This window comes from Scyliorhinus canicula, chromosome 15 (genome assembly GCF_902713615.1).
Source record: "Scyliorhinus canicula chromosome 15, sScyCan1.1, whole genome shotgun sequence".
Taxonomy (NCBI): Eukaryota; Metazoa; Chordata; class Chondrichthyes; order Carcharhiniformes; family Scyliorhinidae; genus Scyliorhinus; species Scyliorhinus canicula.
In genome coordinates this window covers 75,988,847-76,007,096 of record NC_052160.1, presented here as the reverse complement: position 1 = coordinate 76,007,096, position 18,250 = coordinate 75,988,847, and positions in this window count along the sequence as shown.

The window sequence follows — 18,250 nt, the reverse complement described above, 5'->3', positions numbered from 1 at the left end:
CAATTCCACTAACCTTTGGAGGTGTCAATTACAAGGGGTCACGATTTCAAGGTGAGAGCGGGGAAAGTTTAAGGGAGATGTGCGTGGAAAGTTTTTTAAGCAGAGGGTGGTGGGTGCCTGGAATGCTTTGACAGCGGAGGTGGTAGAGGTGGGTACGATAGCATCATTTAAGATGCATCTGGACAGATATATGAACGGGTGGGGAACAGAGAGAAGTAGACCTTGGAAAATAGGCAACAGGTTTAGATAAAGGATCTGGATCAGCGCAGGCTGGGAGGGCCGAAGGGCCTGTTCCTGTGCTGTAATTTTCTTTGTTCTTTTGTGTCATCTGCAAACTTACTAATCAGACCTGTTACATTTTCCTCCAAATCATTTATATATACCTGCACTGGGAACCATCCGAAAATGTGATTTAAATTTTTGATGGTTCTGGGAACCCCTTCCTGTTGATGAAGGGTACTCCCTGATACCCCGGTGCATGCAAGGAGCCATGCGTGCCATCTATTATCCCCTGGACCTGGGGCATCCAGGCAATGGCGAAGAATCCTGCTGCCCCAGTATCTTGATGGGCTCTGTCCAGCTTAAAGTTGATACAGTCAGCTGCAAACAGGTCTGGTCTGCAGTGTGTGCGGTAGCCCCTGCACATGGGGTGCCGCCTCGAGCCTGCGCAGAAGCTATTTCCTTCTCCAGCATCTAACTGCCTGAGGTGCCATCACCATCGTGAAGGCTGCTGATGTGGCATCAACAATACCATCCATAGTTTATCTGTAAGGAATTGGAGAAAGAGAGAGAGCGACAATCAGTTAGTGATTCCACCCCGGGGCTCCCATGTTCCCCAAGCCTCTCCCACCCTTGCGTGTCCCCTTTCTCTCAGCGTGCCATTCACCAAAACAGTTGTCCTGGAAAACCTCACTTTGCAAACTCAATCACAGCTGCAGCAGGGGCCCCTAGACCCCAGACCCCTGCCGGGAACATTAGGGAGATCATGCTCAGGTGCCTTCCCGTGATCCACACACTTACACTATGGTCATGTGGATATCCCGTGTTGAAGTTGAGCTCCTGAGTGTCTGACTGTTGACCACTGCCTCTGTGATGCTGGTGCCTCCAATATTCAGCAAAGATTCTCAACCTCACAGTTTGATTAGAATGCTCAGCAATAACACTCGTCTGACACATGACACGTACCAACGAGAACGCACTTGGGTATATTTTAGTTTAATAGTAGTTTACATATCATAATAGCCATAAAAGTACAAAGAAACGGCACCATGCTATATACATAGACACCCATGCATAACAAAACATCAGTAAGGGTGCAAAACCTTAACAGTGTAATTACTAAAAAAAACAAATACACATTAAACAAGAACCAAACAACAGTACAAAAAAGATACCGGCATCCGAATCAGTGTGCCGGTCCTTCCCCCTACCGCAGCTCCCAGCAGCAGAGCAGACGGAAAGTCACACTGACACGGAGCATGGTGGAAGAAAGGGAGAGGACCCCATTCCAGTAAGCCGCAAAGCAAACTGCATATCTTCAGCAAGTCACTCAGGTCAAACGGCTGCCACCCTTTCCCCTTCCTTCCTCACTTCAGGCAACAAAAGTAAAGAGGTGACAGCAAACAGACTCACAGCAACCAGCAGTAGTCCTCCAAGCAAACAGGCAGCGAGGGAGGCTGTTTTTAAATCCAGCCTCAGGCTGAGGCCCAGGCCTTACCTGCGGAATGTCCTGTTCCCTCCTTTCTCTCTCCTATAGATCACCGAAGAAGTCTCTCAGCTGGAACTGAGAGCAAGGAGAAAGGATTGGCTCACTCAAAGACAAAAGAGGGAATTTATGCGTGGAGTCAGAGGAAATGAGTGAGCTTCTTAATGAGTACTTTGCATCGATATTCACCAAGGAGAGGGACATGGTGGATGTTGAGGCTAGGGATGGATGTTTAAATACTCTAGGTCATGTCGGCATAAGGAAGGGGGAGGTTTTGGGTATTCTAAAAGATATTAAGGTAGACAAGTCCCCAGGACCGGATGCGATCTATCCCAGGTTTCTGAGGGAAGCGAGGGACGAAATAGCTGGGGCATTAACAGATATCTTTGCAGCATCCTTGAGCACGGGTGAGGTCCCGGAGGACTGGAGAATTGCTAATGTTGTCCCTTTGTTTAAGAAGGGTAGCAGGGATAATCCAGGGAATTATACACCTGTGAGCTTGACGTCAGTGGTAGGTAAACTGTTGGAGAAGATACTGAGGGATAGGATCTATTCACATCTGGAAGAAAATAGACTTATCAGTGATAGGCAGCATGGTTCTGTGCAGGGAAGGTCATGTCATAAGAACATAAGAACATAAGAACTAGGAGCAGGAGTAGGCCATCTGGCCCCTTGAGCCTGCTCCGCCATTCAATGAGATCATGGCTGATCTTTTGTGGACTCAGCTCCACTTTCTGGCCCGAACACCATAACCCTTAATCCCTTTATTCTTCAAAAAACTATCTATCTTTACCTTAAAAACATGTAATGAAGGAGCCTCAACTGCTTCACTGGGCAAGGAATTCCATAGATTCACAACCCTTTGGGTGAAGAAGTTCCTCCTAAACTCAGTTCTAAATCTACTTCCCCTTATTTTGAGGCTATGTCCCCTAGTTCTGCTTTCACCCGCCAGTGGAAACAACCTGCCCGCATCTATCCTATCTATTCCCTTCATAATTTTAAATGTTTCTATACATATGTCTTACAAACCTAATACAATTCTTTGAGGAAGTGACAAAGTTCATTGATGAGGGAAGGGCTATTGATTTCATATACATGGACTTCAGTAAAGCATTTGATAAAGTTTCCCATGGCATTTTGATGGAAAAAGTGAAGTTGTATGTGGTTCAGGGGGTACTAGCTAGATGGATAAAGAACTGGCTGGACAACAGGAAACAGAGAGTAGTGGTAGAAGGGAGTGTCTCAAAATGGAGAAAGGTGACTAGTGGTGTTCCACAGGGATCCGTGCTCGGACCACTGTTGTTTATGATATACATAAATGATCTGGACGAAGGTATAAGTGGTCTGATGAGCAAGTTTGCAGATGATACTAAGATTGGTGGAGTTGCAGATAGCAAGGCGGACTTTCAGAGAATACAGCAAAATATAGATAGATTGGAGAGTTGGGCAGAGAAATGGCAGATGGAGTTCAATCCAGGCAAATGCGAGGTGATGCATTTTGGAAGATCTAACTCAAGAGCAGACTATATGGTCAATGCAAGAGTCCTGGGGAAAATTGATGTCCAGAGAGATCTGGGAGTTCAGGTCCATTGTACCCTGAAAGTGGCAACGCAGGTCGATAGAGTGGTCAAGAAGGCATACAGCATGCTTGCCTTCATCGGACGGGGTATTGAGTACAAGAGTCGGCAGGTCATGTTACAGTTGTATCGGACTTTGGTTAGGCCACATTTGGAATACTGCGTGCAGTTCTGGTCGCCACATTACCAGAAGGATGTGGATGCTTTAGAGAGGGTGCAGAGGAGGTTCACCAGGATGTTACCTGGTATGGAGGGTGCTAGATATGGAGAAAGGTTGAGTAGATTAGGATTGGTTTCGTTGGAAAGACGGAGGTTGAGGGGAGACCTGATTGAGGTCTACAAAATTATGAGAGGTATGGACAGGGTGGATAGCAACAAGCTTTTTCCAAGAGTGGGGGTGTTAATTACAAGGGGTAACGATTTCAAGGTGAGAGGGGGAAAGTTTAAGGGAGATAGAACATAGAACAGTACAGCACAGAACAGGCCCTTCAGCCCTCGATGTTGTGCCGAACAATGATCACCCTACTTAAACCCACGTAACCCGTAGACCCATAACCCAACAATCCCCCCATTAACCTTACACTACGGTAAGATGTGCGTGGAAAGTTTTTTACGCAGAGGGTGGTGGGTGCCTGGAATGCTTTTCCAGCGGAGGTGGTAGAGGCGGGTACGATAGCATCATTTAAGATGCATCTGGACAGATATATGAACGAGTGGGGAACAGAGAGAAGTAGACCTTCGTAAATAGGCAACAGGTTTAGATAAAGGATCTGGATCGGCGCAGGCTGGGAGGGCCGAAGGGCCTGTTCCTGTGCTGTAATTTTCTTTGTTCTTTGTTGTTCTCCTTGTTCAAAAAAACGCAGCAGAAAATCTCTCCTTTCTTCCCCATCTGTTTTCCAGGCCGTAGAAAACAGCAGCCTGCAAACAGTTTGCAATCCACAGGCAGGGGCTATCAGGAATTACACCCTAAACAGCCACTTAGGAGTTGAGGTGACCTTCAGCATATAACCAAGAACAAGGCTCTATCCTGTAAGTATTTGGTAGGACAGACAGGCAGCAGCTGTAGTTGCCCCTGTTAAATGAAATGAAAATTGCTTATTGTCACGGGTAGGCTTCAATGAAGTTACTGTGAAAAGCTCCTAGTTGCCACATTCCGGCGTCTGTCCGGCGAGGCTGGTACGGGAATCGAACCGTGCTGTTGGCCTGCTTGGTCTGTTTTAAAAGCCAGCTATTTAGCCCAGTGAGCTAAACCATCCCCTTATGGGGATACGCAATATTAGAGGATGGTTTGCAGGCTCCGCGGACACTAAGCCCCTGAACCCCCAGCCCAGGGTCAACCCCCACTTACATTGCCCAGCAATTGACCAGGCCCATGACCCAGGGGGGCCGTTTCTTCCTCCCGCCCTCCGAGCACTGGGCAGCAGCTGTGGGGTGCATGCCATAAAATGGAAATGGCTACTCACCTATTCAGATCCTCTGAGCAGCCATTGTGCAGCCTCATGTTTTTAAATAGAAGTGCTAAATGATGCTCAAGTGATCTCCTGCTGGGGAGTTGGCTAGTTCCCCAGAGGCTATTTCACTGGACTTCCATCTCGCTAATGAGATGGACATTGGTCTTAATTGGTGTCAATGATCTTCTTGCCACGTTTGGGTGGGATCCGGAACCCACCACTGGGAGCGGGTCAGTTAGATAGCGAAGCAATTCGCACATGACATGGACCCAATTTTTGCCCCTCCCACTAGTTTTTTTTTTTTTTTATAAATTTAGATTACCCAATTATTTTTTCCAATTAAGGGGCAATTTAGCGTGGCCAATCCACCTACTCTGCACATTTTTGGGTTGTGGGGGCGAAACCCACGCAGACACGGGGAGAATGTGCAAACTCCACACGGACAGTGACCCAGAGCCGGGATCGAACCTGGGACCTCAGCGCCGTGAGGCGGTTGTGCTAACCACTAGGCCACCGTGCTGCCCTACCCCTCCCACTAGTTAACCGCCGCAGTTGGATTTGCGCCAGGCGCAACTCGGTGATTAAATCATACCTACATCTCTTTATACTCCCCCCATGGTGTTGTGATCAGTTACATGATCCTCCCTGCAATCTCTTAAAACGATACTGGACCAGACCCCAACAGTTGCTAGGATACCAGACAGAAACTCCAATACCCTGTATTTTATTTAATTTGTAAAACTTTGAGGAAAGGATACTTCACTCTGGGAGTGATTCCAAGGACAAATAGGGATATGTTTTATTAAAACTAACTTTATATTTATAACTACACAGTATTATGAACTTTAATATCCTAAAGATAATAACTCACAATTACCCATTAAACAATACTTAATAATGACAATGAAACATTCATTCCGAACTGCTATCTTTATCTCCACTCAAAAAAAACCCATCTCAGGTCAAAATCCACTTTTAAATACAGTTAGCAGACCCAGGAATACTTGTTGTAAAGAGATGTATTGGATAAACCACTTTGAGGGAGAGATCCTTCAGGAAACCAGTTTGCAGAATTTTGCCTCTGTCAAGCTACTGTTTAGCCTGCCAGCTTTTTCAGAAACCTGTATTCTGTTCACAAGTAAAATCTTTTCAACTAAACCGCTTTGAGAAAAGCTGCTGGTCTGTACACAGTCAAATCTTTAACTGAACTGCAATCCAAAACTTAAGCTCAACACCTGACCACTTCAATCCCTTGCCCCTCCCATTAACGACATCAGCTTACTAAGGCTAAGCAAAAAAGTCTAATTATCTACTCCCCAGGGAACCTTCCTCAAATAAACAAAATTCCATTCGACAAACTTTCACGATGCTTTAGTTATCACTTGCAGCCAAAGTCTATGTCTTTTAAACCAGGACTATTAAAAAGATTACTGCGGCACTCGTACATTCACTAACCCAGGCTTTTAACTCTTATTGCACCAAATACCTAGAATACAATCCAGCTGAAATTCCTATATTTATCACACTCTGCTCTTGCCCACACAAGCTGCAAGAACATTGGGCTGGATTTTCCGATTCTGAGGCTGTGTCCCCAAGCCGGCGTGGGAATGGAGTGTTACATGGCACTGGCCGCTCATGGACCGACCCCGCAAAACAGCTTGCGTGCCCCGAACCACCCACCTCACAGTGCCTCCGGCGCCAGATAATGTCCCCCCCTGCCCGCGGATGTGGCACTGCTGGACTGAGTCTGCAGCCACCACGCCGAGTTCCTGACGACTGACACCATACGTGTCCCACTCTGTCGGGAACTCGGCCGGTCGGGGTGGAGCATCGGGAGCTTGGCCTCAGGCATCGCAAAAGCAGCGCTGTCCCTATTTGGTCGGCAACTCGGATTCTCCGGCTGGTCGCCGAACGCGATTTTGGCATCGGCGACCGGAGAATCTAGTCCATCAAATCTGTTAGACAATTGTAAGAGCTGAATCTCCTTCATTGCCGCACTTTGGATCTCAGATTGAGTCACACCTCCTGCTCTGACCTCTGGCCAAACCAGGAGTATGTAGGCTGAGGGATGTGACTACCTCCTGGAACTGATTGTTCCAGTGAATGTCCTTCTCTCTGTTGCACCACAGTGTTTGAAGCTTGGAGGCAAAGTTCATCGAGTTCAACTTACTGTAGATGTGGTTTCCATGGATCACATTGGTACCTCGAAGCCCCCACAATGCTTCAGCTGAAACACATTACCTGCCCTGCCATCTGCCATCTTTATTTTGTTGAGTTGAACTAACTGGATTTCAAGTATAAAAATACCACTCAACTGGTGTCTAGAACATAGAACATAGAACGATACAGCGCAGTACAGGCCCTTCGGCCCTCGATGTTGCACCGACATGGAAAAAAAAAACTAAAGGCCATCTAACCTACACTATGCCCTTATCATCCATATGCTTATCCAATAAATTTTTAAATGCCCTCAATGTTGGCGAGTTCACTACTGTTGCAGGTAGGGCATTCCACGGCCTCACCACTCTTTGCGTAAAAAACCCACCTCTGACCTCTGTCCTATATCTATTACCCCTCAATTTAAGGCTATGTCCCCTCGTGCTAGCCACCTCCATCCGCGGGAGAAGGCTCTCGCTGTCCACCCTATCTAACCCTCTGATCATTTTGTATGCCTCTATTAAGTCACCTCTTAACCTTCTTCTCTCTAACGAAAACAACCTCAAGTCCATCAGCCTTTCCTCATAAGATTTTCCCTCCATACCAGGCAACATCCTGGTAAATCTCCTCTGCACCCGTTCCAAAGCTTGTCTAGTTGTACCAAGTTGTTTAACTAGTTAAGCTGTAAACCTAATGCAATACTTATATCTCCCCAGTCCCCAGTTTAAGCCCCATTTTGAGGAATCAGATAGAACAAACAAAAGAACAAAGAACAAAGAATAGTACAGCCTCTCCAAGCCCGTGGTGACCATGCTGCCCGACTAAACTAAAATCTTCAACAGTTCCTGGGTCCGCATCCCTCTATTCCCATCCTATTCATGTATTTGTCAAGATGCCCCTTAAATGTCACTATCGTCCCAGCTTCCACCACTTCCTCCGGCAGCGGGTTCCAGGCACCCACTACCCTCTGTGTAAAAAGCTTGCCTCGTACATCTCCTCTAAACCTTGCCCCTCGCACCTTAAACCTATGCCCCCCAGTAATTGAGCCCTCTACCCTGGGGAAAAGCCTCTGACTACCCACTCTGTCTATGCCACTCATAATTTTGGAGACCTCCATCAGGTCGCCCCTCAATCTCCGTCATTCCAGTGAGAACAAACCAAGTTTATTCAACCGCTCCTCATATCTAATGCCCTCCATACCAGGCAACAGCCTGGTAAATCTCTTCTGCACCCTCTCTAAAGCCTCCACATCCTTCTGGTAGTATGGCGACCAGAATTGGACACTATACTCCAAGTGTGGCCGAACTAAGGTTCTATACAGTTGCAACATGACTTGCCAATTCTTATACTCAATGCCCCGGCCAATGAAGGCAAGCATGCCGTATGCCTTCTTAGTAAGAAGTCTTACAACACCAGGTTAAAGTCCAACAGGTTTGTTTCAAACACGAGCTTTCGGAGCACGGCTCCTTCTTCAGGTGAATTCACCATTCACCTGAAGAAGGAGCCGTGCTCCGAAAGCTCGTGTTTGAAACAAACCTGTTGGACTTTAACCTGGTGTTGTAAGACTTCTTACTGTGCTCACCCCAGTCCAACGCCGGCATCTCCACATCATGTATGCCTTCTTGACTACCTTCTCCACCTGTGTTGCCCCTTTCAGTGACCTGTGGACCTGGATCTCTCTGACTTTCAATACTCTTGAGGGTTCTACCATTCACTGTATATTCCCTACCGACATTAGACCTTCCAAAATGCATTACCTTACATTTGTCCGGATTAAACTCCATCTGCCATCTCTCCACCCAAGTCTCCAAACGATCTAAATCCTGCTGTATCCTCTGACAGTCCTCATCGCTATCCGCAATTCCACTAACCTTGGTGTCGTCTGCAAACTTACTAATCAGACCAGTTACATTTTCCTCCAAATCATTTATATATACTACGAACAGCAAAGGTCCCAGCACTGATCCCTGCGGAACACGAGTCAGAGTCCTCCAATTAGAAAAGCAACCTTCGAATGCTACTCTCTGCCTTCTATGACCTAGCCAGTTCTGTATCCACCTTGCCAGTTCCCCCCCATGATCCCGTGTGACTTCACCTTTGTACCAGTCTACCATGAGGGACATTGTCAAAGGCCTTACTGAAGTCCACATAGACAACATCCACTGCCCTACTTGCATCAATCATCTTTGTGACCTCTTCGAAAAACTCTATCAAGTTAGTGAGACACGACCTCCCCTTCACAAAACCATGCTGCCTCTCACTAATATGTTCATTTGCTTCCAAATGGGAGTAGATTCTGTCTCGAAGAATTCTCTCCAGTAATTTCCCTACCACTGACGTAAGGCTCAATGGCCTGTAGTTCCCTGGATTATCCTTGCTACCCTTCTTAAACAAAGGAACAACATTGGCTATTCTCCAGTCCTCCGGGACATCACCTGAAGACAGTGAGGATCTAAAGAGATCTTGAAACTCACCTACCTGCTCACCTAATTAATATTTTTGAACATTCGCTGGGCATTGAACACCAGGTAAAGAGAGAGAACTGCTGGCTGACTTGCCCCAGATCATGACTGCATGGGAGGGATTTGTTGAAGATAAAGAGAGTTTCACTTTCCTTGACCGTAAGCAATGAAGTAAGCCAAGTCTCCCACAATTAAATACTAATTGATGAAACACTCGATCATATTGACTTCATTTCATAGTGAAACATTAGCATCTTCAATTGCAACATTCTTACCTCGTTAAGGCAAATTCATCATCACTTTGGTTTCTTGACAGGCTCTGTGCATACAATAGCAGTCAGTGGAGTTTGCTGATGGCAGTTCCTCAGAGGAGTTTCTGAGTGTGCGGCATTACAGGACATCCTTCGAAGCCCTCATTTATTAAAATGACAAACAGCAGTGGCCCCAAAACAGATCCTTGTGGTACACCACTAGTAACTGAACTCCAGGCTGAACATTTGCCATCAACCACCACCCTCTGTCTTCTTACAGCAAGCCAATTTCTGATCCAAGCTGCTAAATCACCCTGTTCCCTCCCTATTTTCTGCAATAGACTACCGTGGGGAACCTTATAAAAACGCTTTATTGAAATCCATATACACCACATCAACTGCTTTACCCACGTCCACCTGTTTGGTCACCTTCTCAAAGAACTCAATAAGGTTTGTGAGGCACGACCTACCCTTCACAAAACCGTGTTGACTACCCCTAATCAAATTATCCCTTTCTAGATGATTATAAATCCTATCTCTTATAAACCTTTCCAAGACTTTGCCCGCAACAAAAGTAAGGCTCACTGGTCTATATTTACCGGGGTTGTCTCTACTACCCTTCTTGAACAAGGGGACAACATTTGTCTCCTGGCACTATTCCTGCAGACAATGACAACATAAAGATCAAAGCCAAATGTTCTGCAATCTCCGCCCTAGCTTCCCAGAGAATCTTAGGATAAATCCCATCCGGCCCAGGGGATTTGTCTATTTTCAGACTTTCCAGAATTGCTGACACCTCCTCCTTATGAACCTCAAGCCCTTCTAGTCTAGTAGCCTGTACCTCAATATTCTCCTCGATAACATTGTCTTTTTCCTGTGTGAATACTGATGAAAAATATTCATTTAGCAACTCTCCTATCTCCTCGGACTCCATGCACAACTTCACACTACTGTCCTTGACTGGCCCTCCTCTTACCCTGGTCATTCTTTTATTCCTGTCATACCTAACGAAAGTTTTAGGGTTATCCTTGATCCTACTTGCCAAAGACTTCTCATGTCCCCCTTTGGCTCTTCTTAGCTCTCTCTTTAGGTCCTTCTTGGCTAACCTGTAACTCTCGAGCGCCCCAACTGAACCTTCACGTCTCATCTTTACATAAGCCTCCTTATTCTCTTGACAAGTGATTCAACTAATTTAGTAAACCACGGTTCCCTCGCTCGACCACTTCCTCCCTGCCTGACAGGTACTTACTTATCAAGGACACGCAGTAGCTGTTCCTTGAACGAGCTCCAGATTTCAATTGTGCCCATCCCCTGCAGTTTCCTTCCCCATCCTATGCATCCTATGTCTTGCCTCATCGCATCATAATTGCCTTTCCCCCAGCTATAACTCTTGCCCTGCGGTATATACCTATCCCTTTCCATCGCTAAAGTAAACGTAACTGAATTCTGGTCACTATCACCAAAGTGCTCACCTACGTCCAAATCTAACACCTGTCCTGGTTCATTACCCAGTACCAAATATAATGTGGCCTCGCCTCTTGTTGGCCTATCTACATACTGTGTCAGGAAACCCTCCTGCACACATTGGACCAAAACGGACCCATCTAAAGTACTCGATCTATAGCATTTCCAGTCAATATTTGGAAAGTTAAAGTCCCCCATAACAACTACCCTGTTTCTTTCGCTCTTATCCAGAATCATCTTTGCAATCCTTTCCTCTAGATCTCTGGAACATTTCGGAGGCCTATAGAAAACTCCCAACAGGGTGACCTCTCCTTTCCTGTCAGTAGACAAGTCCTCATCAAACGTCCTTTCTGCCACCGTAATACTACCCTTGACTAACAATGCCACCCCTCCACCTCTTTTACCACCTTCCCTGAGCTTACTGAAATATCTAAACCCCGGAACCTGCAACAACCATTCCTGTCCCTGCTCTAGCCATGTCTCCGAAATGGCCACAACATCGAAGTCCCAGGTCCCAACCCATGCTGCAAGTTCACCCACCTTATTCCGGAAGCTTCTGGCGTTGAAGTAGACACACTTTAAACCACCTTCCTGCCTGCCGATACACTCCTGCAACCATGAAACCTTACTCATGACCTCACTACTCTCAACCTCCTGTATACTGGAGCTAGAATTCAGATTCCCAACCCCCTGCTGAATTAGTTTAAACCCTCCTGAAGAGCATTAGCAAATTTCCCCCCCAGGATATTGGTACCCCTCTGGTCCAGGAGTAGATCATCCCGTTTGTAGAGGTCCCATCTATCCCAGAATGAGCCCCAATTATCCAGGTATCAGAAACCCTCTCTTCTGCACCATCCCTGTAGCCACGTGTCCAACTGCTCTCTCTCCCTATTCCTCGTCTCACTAGCACGTGGCACGGGTAACAATCCAGAGATAATAACTCTTTTTGTTCTAGCTCTAAGTTTCCACCATAGCTCCCTGAATTCCTGCCTTACATCCCTATCCCTTTTCCTATCTATGTCGTTGGTGCCTATGTGGACCACGACTTGGGGCTGCTCCCCCTCCGCTTAAGGATCACAAAAACACGATCCGAGACAAAAATCCGAGATCTGTGCCAAACAGGTACGGCACAGGACAAATGAAGGTGAAAGTGCATATAATAACAATCTTTATTAGTGTCACAAGAAGGCTGGTTAACACTGCAATGAAGTTACTGTGAAAATCCACTCGTCGCCACATTCCAGAGCCTGTTCGGGTACACGGAGGGAGAATTCAGAATGTCCAATTCACCGAATAAGCATGTCTTTCAGGATTTGTGGGAGGAAACCAGAGCTCCCGGAGGAAACACACGCAGTCATGGGGAGAACGTACAGACTCCGCACAGACAGTGACCCAAACGGGAATCGTACCTGGGACCCTACCGTACCACCCTAAAAAGGTAGATATCTCTGGAAAAAGACTTTTATCTTGTTTTGAAGAAAACCCAAGTGTGTGGGACACCAATATCTTTTCTCTTTGTGGCAAGTTCAGAAGATAACCAGCTTCAAAACACAATGGACCTGACTACAGAAATAATAAATTAGCTCACTTCAAGCAGGAGTGAGTTGATTTTTCAGACCTATCTATCCTGAGATAATCAGGCAGCAGATAAACGGAGCAGGAAATTAGGCAGAAAAGCAGGCAGCAGACAATCAGGGATCAGGTAACCAGAGAGTAGACAACCAGGCAACAGTTAACCAGGGAGCATATAACCAGGTAAACGATGACAAGCAGCAGATAATCAGGGAGCAAGTAAAAACACAGCAGGTAGCCAGGGAGCAGAAAAGTAGGCAGAAGATAAACCAGGGAGCAGGTACCCAGGAATCAGATATCTAGGGAGCAGGTAACCAGGGAGCAAGTAGCCTGGCACATATAACCAGGGGTCAGATACACATGGAGTAGATAACAAGGGAGTGATCAGATATATAGGGAGCAGATAACCAGGGAGGAGATAACTAGGGAGCAGAGAACCAGTGAGCAGATAATCATGGAAACGATAACCAGGGAGCAGGTAACCTGGTAGCAGGCAACCAGGGTGCAGATAATCATGGAACAGATAAACAGGGAGCAGATAACCAGGGAGCTGATAACCGGGAAGCAGATAATCATGGAACAGATAAACATGGAACAGATAAACAGGGAACAGATAACCAGAGAGCAGGTAACCAGGGTGCGGTTAAACATGGAGCAGATAAACATGGAATAGGTAATCAGGGAGCATACATCAAAATGGAGCAGGTAAACATGGAATAGGTAACCAGGGAGCGTACATAAACATGGAGCAGAGAAACATGAACGAAATAAGCAGGGATCAGAGCAGCATGGTACAGATAACCAGGGAGCAGGTAAACTGGGAGTAGGTAACCAGATAACCAGGAACAGGATAACCAGGCAGCAGGTAACCAAGCTCAATGTAACCAGGCAACAGGTAACCTGGCACCAGGGAACAGGTAACCATGGAGCATTTAACCAGGTAGCAGATGAGCAGGGGGCACACAGCCAGACAGCAGATAAACATGGAGCAGATAACCACAGAGCAGAGAGAACCATGGAGCAGATACGCAGGGAACAGATGATCATTGAGCAGATAACAGTGGAGCAGATAATCATGGAAGAGAGAACCAGGGAGCAGAGAACCATGGAGTAGATAATCTGGGTGTAGGTAACCTGGGAGCAGATAACCACAGAGCAGATAACCTGGGAGCAGATAACCATGGAGCATATAACCACAGAGCAGATAAACATGCAGCAGATAACCTGGGAGCAGATAACCTGGGAGCAGATAACCATGGAGCATATTACCACAGAGCAGATAACCATGGAGCAGATAACCATGGAGCAGATAACCATGGAGCAGATAACCATGGAGCAGATAACCATGGAGCAGATAAACATAGAGCAGATAACCATGGAGCAGATAACCATGGAGCAGATAACCATGGAGCAGATAACCATGGAGCAGATAAACATAGAGCAGATAACCATGGAGCAGATAACCATGGAGCAGATAACCATGGAGCAGAGAACCATGGAGCAGAGAACCATGGAGCAGATAAACATAGAGCAGATAACCATGGAGCAGAGAACCATGGAGCAGATAACCATGGAGCAGATAAACATAGAGCAGATAAACATAGAGCAGATAACCATGGAGCAGATAACCACGGAGCAGATAACCATGGAGCAGATAACCATGGAGCAGATAACCACGGAGCAGATAACCATGGAGCAGATAACCATGGAGCAGATAACCATGGAGGAGATAACCATGGAGCAGATAAACATAGAGCAGATAAACATAGAGCAGATAACCATGGAGCAGATAACCATGGAGCAGATAAACATAGAGCAGATAAACATAGAGCAGATAACCATGGAGCAGATAACCATGGAGCAGATAAACATAGAGCAGATAAACATAGAGCAGATAACCATGGAGCAGATACCCATGGAGCAGATAAACATAGAGCAGATAAACATAGAGCAGATAACCATGGAGCAGATAACCATGGAGCAGATAACCATGGAGCAGATAACCATGGAGCAGATAACCATGGAGCAGATAAACATAGAGCAGATAAACATGGAGCAGAGAACCATGGAGTGGATAACCTAGGAGCAGATTATCAGGGAGCAGACAAGAGGCTGCAGGTAACATGTAACCAGGCAGCAGGTACTCAAGGAGCAGGCAATCAGTCAGGAGGTAACCAGGCAGCAGGCAATCAAGGGGCAGGTAACCGGGCAGCAGGTAACCAGGCAGCAGGTCATCTAGGAGCAGTTAACCAGGCAGCAGGTAATCAAGGAGCAGGTAACCAGTCAGCAGGTAACCAGGTTGTAGGTAATCAAGGGCAGCAGGTAACCAGGCAGAAGGTAATCAAGGGGCAGGTAACCAGGCAGCAGGTAACCAGGCAGCAGGTAACCAGTCAGCAGGTAAACAAGAAGCAGGTAACTGGGCAGCAGGTAGCAGGTAATCAGGGAGCCTATTCTCAGGTTAACCTGGGAATAGACAACCAGGGAGCAGTTAGCCAGGGAGCAGGTAAGCAGGTACGATGTAACCAGGCAGCAGATGAACCAGTGAGCAGGTAATGAGGGAGCAGGTAAGCAGCGAACAGTAACCTTGGAGCTTATAAAGAGGGCTCTAATATACAAGGAGCAGATAACTATGGAGCAGATAAACATGGATGAGATGAGCATGGAGCAGATAATCAGGGAGCAGGGAACCAGGCAGCAGGTAAACATGGAGCAAATAATAATAGAAGAGATAACCAGGGAGCAGGTTAACATGGAACAGTTAACCAGGGAGTGGGTAAACATAGAGTGAGAAACCATGGAGCAGGTAATCAGGGAGCAGGTAAACATGGAGCAGGTAAACATAGAGCGGGTAACCAGGGAGCAGGTAAAAATAGAGCAAGTAAACTTTGAACAGATAAACATGGGGCAGATAAACATGGAACAGTTAACCAGGGAGTGGGTAAACATAGAGTGAGAAACCATGGAGCAGGTAAACATGGAGCAGGTAAACATAGAGCGGGTAACCAGGGAGCAGGTAAACATAGAGCAAGTAAACTTTGAACAGATAAACATGGGGCAGATAAACATGGAACAGTTAACCAGGGAGTGGGTAAACATAGAGTGAGAAACCATGGAGCAGGTAAACATGGAGCAGGTAAACATAGAGCGGGTAACCAGGGAGCAGGTACACATAGAGCAAGTAAACTTTGAACAGATAAACATGGGGCAGATAAACATGGAACAGTTAACCAGGGAGTGGGTAAACATAGAGTGGGAAACCATGGAGCAGGTAATCAGGGAGCAGGTAAACATGGAGCAGGTAAACATAGAGCGGGTAACCAGGGAGCAGGTAAACATAGAGCAAGTAAACTTTGAACAGATAAACATGGGGCAGATAAACATGGAACAGTTAACCAGGGAGTGGGTAAACATAGAGTGAGAAACCATGGAGCAGGTAATCAGGGAGCAGGTAAACATGGAGCAGGTAAACATAGAGCGGGTAACCAGGGAGCAGGTAAACATAGAGCAAGTAAACTTTGAACAGATAAACATGGGGCAGATAAACATGGAACAGTTAACCAGGGAGTGGGTAAACATAGAGTGAGAAACCATGGAGCAGGTAATCAGGGAGCAGGTAAACATGGAGCAGGTAAACATAGAGCGGGTAACCAGGGAGCAGGTAAACATAGAGCAAGTAAACTTTGAACAGATAAACATGGGGCAGATAAACATGGAACAGTTAACCAGGGAGTGGGTAAACATAGAGCGGGTAACCAGGGAGCAGATAACCAGGGAGCAGGTAAACATACAGCGGGTAACCAGGAAGTAGGTAAATATTGAGCAAGTAAACGTGGAGCAGGTAAACATGGAGCAGGTAAACATGGAGCAAAAATCAGGGAGCAGATACCCATGGAGCAGATAAACATGGAGCAGATAACCAGGGAGCAGATAACCATGGAGCAGATAAACATGGAGCAGATAAACATGGAGCAGGTAAACATGGAGCAGATAAACATGGAGCAGATAAACATGGAGCAGATAACCATGGAGCAGATAACCATGGAGCAGATAACCATGGAGCAGATAAACATGGAGCAGATAAACATGGAGCAGGTAAACATGGAGCAAAAATCAGGGAGCAGATACCCATGGAGCAGATAAACATGGAGCAGATAACCATGGAGCAGATAACCATGGAGCAGATAAACATGGAGCAGATAAACATGGAGCAGGTAAACATGGAGCAGGTAACCATTGAGCAGATAAACATGGAGCAGATAAATATGGAGCAGAAAAACACGGAGCAGATAAACATGGAGCAGATAATCATGGAGCAGATACACATGGAGCAGGTAAACATGGAGCAGGTAACCATTGAGCAGATAAACATGGAAGCAGAAAAACACGGAGCAGATAAACATGGAGCAGATACACCTGGAGCAGGTAAACACGGAGCAGATAAACATGGAGCAGGTATATTTAAGGTATATAAGTCACCAGGGCCTGATAGGATCTACCCCAGAATACTGGAGGAGGCTAGAGAACATAAGAACATAAGAACTAGGAGCAGAAGTAGGCCACCTGGCCCCTCGAGCCTGCTCCGCCATTCAATGCGATCATGGCTGATCTTTTTTGGACTCAGTTCCACTTTCTGGCTCAAACACCATAACCCTTAATCCCTTTATGGTTCAAAAAACTATCCATCTTTATCTGAAAATCATTTAATGAAGGAGCCTCAACTGCTTCACTGGGCAAGGAATTCCATAGATTGACAACCCTTTGTGTGAAGAAGTTCCTCCTAAACTCAGTCCTAAATCTACTTCCCCTTATTTTGAGGCTATGCCCCCTTTTTGTGACTCATGCACTAGCACACCCAAGTCTCTCTGCACAGCAGCATGTTTTAATATTTTATCATTTAAATAATAATCCCTTTTGCTGTTATTCCTACCAAAATGGATAACCTCACATTTGTCAACATTGTATTCCATCTGCCAGACCCTAACCCATTCACTTAACCTATCCAAATCCCTCTGCAGACTTCCAGTAACCTCTGCACTTTTTGCTTTATCACTCACCTTAGTGTCGTCTGCAAACTTGGACACATTGCCCTTGGTCCCCAACTCCAAATCATCTGTGTAAATTGTGAACAATTGTGGGTCCAACACTGATCTCTGAGGGACACCACTATCTACTGATTGCCAACCAGAGAAACACTCATTAATCCCCACTCTTTGCTTTCTATTAATTAACCAATCCTCTATCCATGCTACTACTTTACACTTAATTCCATGCATCTTTATCTTATAGAACATAGAACATAGAACGATACAGCGCAGTACAGGCCCTTCGGCCCTCGATGTTGCACCGACATGGAAAAAAACTAAAGGCCATCTAACCTACACTATGCGCTTATCATCCATATGCTTATCCAATAAACTTTTAAATGCCCTCAATGTTGGCGAGTTCACTACTGTTGCAGGTAGGGCATTCCACGGCCTCACCACTCTTTGCATAAAAAACCCACCTCTGACCTCTGTCCTATATCTATTACCCCTCAATTTAAGGCTATGTCCCCTCATGCTAGCCACCTCCATCTGCGGGAGAAGGCTCTCGCTGTCCACCCTATCTAACC